A 5176-nucleotide genomic window follows, 5' to 3' on the forward strand; every position below is an offset into this window, starting at 1 on the left:
ATAATATAATATAATATAATATAATATAATATAATATAATGTTCAATTTGTAGTCAGGGCAATTTTTTTTTATTAATCAAATGTGACAGTAAAGAAATCTAAAATGTTAGAAAAGGTTTCTATTTCATATAAATGCTGTTCTTTTGAATTTTTATTAATCAAAGAGTCCTGAAGAAAATGTATCACAGATTCCACAAAAATATTAAGCAACACTGACAATAATAAGAAATGTTTTTTTGTTTGTTTTTTGAGCACCTTATCAGCATATTAGATTGATTTCTGAAGGATCATGTGACACTGAAGTCTGGAGTAATGACTGCTGAAAAATCAGCTTTTCCATCACAGAAATAAATTACATTTTAAAATATATTGAAATAATATTTCTTAATATTACTGTTTTTTTGATCAAATAAATGCAGCCTTTCAAACATTTCCAAACAGTCCTCTTGCTTCTAGGCTAAAATAGCACTGTTTTACTATTTTATCCTATCAATAATAGTACTTAATTATACTTTACTAAAAGCAATACAGTCTCATAGACCTGCTAATAAGCATTGGACCTGTCAATATGGGTGTGTAATGCATTTTACACTCTCTTGCTGTATGATAGCAGCATTCCTTTGAGTACTGGGGCCTCTCCACTACCTGACTGAGAAGGGCCATCTCCTTGAAAAGAATAGAGATGATCAAGGCGAGTTTGAGGCATGTTTGTTGACTCTGTCAGACTTGAGACCAAATCACAAGGACACAAGAACATCTCTACAATATAATTTCATAAAATATTTGACTATAGTAAATCATACATTTTTTAGCTAGCTTTTGTGAATGTAAATACAAAATACCAAAGTATTTTACAATGTAAGTATCACAATGCAAAAAGACAGGGTTATGAAACCTGCATGTTGTTATTCTAGCATTGTTAGATGTTGAGATGAGGTGAAGCTACAGGTCAGATGCAACAAAGCCAGTTATTTGCTGACTGCGTATTTTCCCACATTTGGAAATTATAGCCTGGTGCTGTTTTCAACAATCCACTGCCAAGTGCAGAAGAAAAATAGCTTTGAAGCCAAGTTTTGGGCCAGAACTCCTCATTAATCGAACCAGATCCAGAAATGCATCAGGACGAGGCCAGTCTAAACAACGTTTATTGGCCGATTGTATTTATTAATTGTCCACTTAAGATTTTATTTGATGTCATATATTTGACGCACATTTAAAGCATATCAGTATTTTTCGTTTCTATCAGGCTGTCTATATAAATCTCCAGGCTTAGTTGGACTGTTGAGATCAGACTCATCCGTCCCAAAGCTCCACTGACCTCTCTATGATTTGCGCTGGTGACCAAATAAAAATAGTGTACTTATTTTTAGCCTAACTCTTCAGCTAGCTGGATACAGCCTGTTCAGACTGCTTGCTTGTGACAGTTATTTCTCACTATGTCACAATGTCATCGCCATTTCAGACAAACCATTATCTCTTCTATGGAATATTATTGTGATAAGACCCAAAAGTGGCGAGGGAATAGAGAAGGGTCATCGACAGACTCAACCAAGCACAACGAGTAAATCACGAAGCGCCCCCACATACATAAATCACCGTATGAATGATGGCAACTTGTCAACAGTATTTCTGTCACACATCCACCACTAATATACAAGTCGAAGCCAGTTTAAATTCTTTATGCTTCATTCCGTGTGAGATGATGTTTCACCAGGACCTATAGCTGAGATAGCATGAACGTTTGACATTTTGAAAGGTTTTCCGTCGGCCTAGCATAATTTTATAATGGAAACTCTAGTTTAACACAGTAAATGCAGAGTATTAGCTTGTGAAATCATCCTCCGCACTGTCTGCATGCTTAAAAGACCCCTGGTCACCTACAGATAATGACAAGCCCACGTATGGCTGGAAGTGCTGAGCATTGCAGGGCTGGTTGTTAATTGTCTGGTGTCCTCATATAGGGTTTCGCACAGACCAGCTAAGAATTAATGGCGGTAACAGCCAACATGCTTTGGCGTGAAGGAGTAAGGAAATTAATTGGAGAAGCTGTGGAGATGGCAATGGCCATAGGGCTCTCGGGGGTTTTCAGCTCAGTATTTGTCAGAGGGGTGTTATCCGGGAGCACCACTGATAATGATTTTTCTTTTGCCCTCACTCAGGGAGACAGCAGAAGCTATGGCTTACTCTCTCTCGCTCGGTCTGCTCTACCTGGGTTTGCTGTGTGGAAACGGACTGGTGTCTGCAAGATCCGAGCTGTTCACTCCAGGTACTGCACTCACAACCACGTCAGAAACATTCGTTGTTTTACATTGCCACAGCAGTCCGATTTGAAATCAAGTTGGTCAGTCACGATACTGGAAAAAAAAAACTTTGTGATATTTTGTATTTCTGCATTATATTCCGATATGAATGAATACAGGAATTTTCATCAGATGATTGAATAGCTGTATATGGGAAGAATGAATCAGAAAGTTTTGGGAAAAATTTTACGGAATGGTGCGTTTTTACTTGGGTTTACTTTTTACAAGCACCACCTCAAATCTCTTTCAGTAACCATTCCAGAGTTAAAAAAAAGTCACATTCCACTTGAGCTTTCGTAGGCCACATTCCCACTATTAAATAATAATTGTGATGGTTTTATTGTGGTTTTTGTTTAAAATTGAGATTGTTGTGATTATTATTAAATAAAAATAGTAAACAAAATAAGAAATATATTGTAATAATACTGTAAAATAAAACGTAGTAAATGAACCAAGCCATTCTCAGATACTGAACACTGTATCATGAGCAACATATGTGTAATGGCGTGCTGGAAAATGCATACATTTATTTAATTAAGTCGCTGCCAGGGGCATTTGACAGTCGCACAAAGCCATATTGTGATATTGATTTTATTTCGAAATATGGTGGAGCCCCACAGTCTATCCAAGGTGGAATGAGGCAACTGTACTATAGGTGGTTTATGCATTTAGTCTGCCCTATTTTTTAATTGTTTGCTTATGTAAATATACTGTACATCAGATGGATGCATTTGGCTACTTGGTCAGCTGTACATACAGCAGAAATTACAGATGGGTTAGGGGACATGGATTGTTAATTTGCATAATTTTTGTTGTAAATTATTAATTTAATAATAAAATGAACAAATAATGAATAAATAATCAAATTAATAGAGAGTGTCATTTTAAAATCTAATAAGTAGTTATTAATTATATTATATTAATCAGATTGTTTATTTAAGAATATTTAAAAAAAACATTTTTATAAATACTTGAATATGGACATTTATTTATTTGTTAATTTATTTTAAAGTAATTGTAGCAAATGTATGTGTAAGTATGTTAAAAATAACAAAGGGCTTTCATCAATCACGGAATTAAACTGTAGATGTCTGTGCCAGGTCATTATTGGAAAATCATTGGGCCTGTGTCAAGATTATTCACCTTTGAGCACACAGAACATTTTACTTTGGTCTAGTCAAACAATCCTTCAATAGATAGGTTTTGTTTGAAAGTAAACACATTGACTGTGGTCATCCAAAGTCCAGGGACAGGATACAGTGGCGCTTATGGGATGATGAATTAAATGGGATGTCATCACTGCACCTAGCTTATCATTGAGACAGAGACAGTGATATGTTATGGTGAATAACATTTGTGTAATAGGCTTTCACAGATGCAGTGAATGACTTGGATTAATGACCCAGTAGCTGCACACAAGTTGGAGCACAGACTTTAGCACTTTGATTAAAGTTAGATTTTTTTTTTTTGCTTTTATGTTTAAATATATACTCTTTTAATGTTTATTAAGCTGTTATTTAACTGCTATGGATGAAAATATTGCCTTATTGCCTTTGGAGTGCATGTTTTTTTGGAAAAGTGTGATGTGGAGAACAAGTCCATGGTGTAATTTTTTCATTTTTATAATATTTTAAACTAATGAAAGAGCTATTAATTCATGCCATAATGCCAAGAGGTTCCAACAAAGATTTGCTAGAACTTATTATGACATAAAAGGTATTTATTTTCATCAGACTATGTGCAATTTTTTTTTTAATTATTCCAGCATGTTGCCATGTTGCAACTATTTTATGTTTTGGTGAATTTGTATGAATTTGATTTTTTAGAAAAAAAAACTAACTAAGCATGAAGGTCTACAGTAGGGCGTAAGCAGATTGTATGAAAACGTATAAATTCACCACTATTAGTTACGAATTGCCAAGAGAGTGCATTGTCCAAGGCGATTAATAGAGTTTTTAAACGCCATATGAGATCATAATGTGCATGAGTTTACTAAGCAACAGACGTCGCATGTTAAGGAAAATGCTCTAGCTATGCTTCATAAAACAGATCATTTGCCTAGGATATTTTCCACAATTGAGTGTTTGATGGGTGGTGCCGTTGTGTTTCTGGGTGTCAATTGTTCAAATGACGCGGCATTAAAATATGTTTTTGCATATAAACAAATTCTTTGGAACAAAAATCTGGAAACCCTATTGAACAGGCTGTCCGTCTGTCTTTTTTCATGCTGTCTGCCCTGACTAAAGTCTCTTCAGAGGTGTTCTGAGGACAGGCTGCGGTTTGATTGAGAACAGAAGTAATCGTCTTGAGTTATGGCTTCAGACAGGAGCCATATTTGTGGACTTTTGTGTGAGGGAGGTCTGGCAAGCATGACTCTTCAGTTTTGGCTGGAATTTCAAAGACATGACGGTGTCTTATGGAGGAGAGAATGAAGTGGCAGCGCTTCAGGGCTGTGCTGTCAAAGTCATGCGTGTATGCTAATGTGTCTCTAATAAATCAGATGTGCGTTGATCAACTCGCTTATTTATATTTCAACTCACTCTGGGCCAAGCAGATTTGTTGCGCTTCAAAAATTTCTGATGACTGTTGATAGATTTGATATCACTTAATGATTGTGTCATGTGGTTACAATATTTAGATGTGCTGCTAAATTCTTGGATAAGAGGACCTCGAGGACGCAAGGTAGTTTAGTAGCTTTTTATTCTCTATTTAATTCTTAAGAGATCTTGCAGAGCTGTGGAATTATCAAATGCCTGATGTTTTGACAGCACGTTAAAGAGAGTTAAGTGTTTAGAATATTTTCAAAAATATTAGCATATACTTGTTCAGCACTACCCAGAACATATTTTTAATAATAATAATAATAACATTTATTG

At 35.4% G+C, this 5176-nt stretch overlaps 1 pseudogene; it reads left to right on the forward strand.

The window, feature by feature from the left end:
• Positions 1–5176, forward strand: part of LOC107667548 (growth hormone receptor-like) — a 38852-nt pseudogene that overhangs the window by 14424 nt on the left and 19252 nt on the right.

This window comes from Sinocyclocheilus anshuiensis, unplaced genomic scaffold, assembly GCF_001515605.1.
Source record: "Sinocyclocheilus anshuiensis isolate Anshui unplaced genomic scaffold, SAMN03320099.WGS_v1.1 scaffold1132, whole genome shotgun sequence".
NCBI lineage: Eukaryota > Metazoa > Chordata > Actinopteri > Cypriniformes > Cyprinidae > Sinocyclocheilus > Sinocyclocheilus anshuiensis.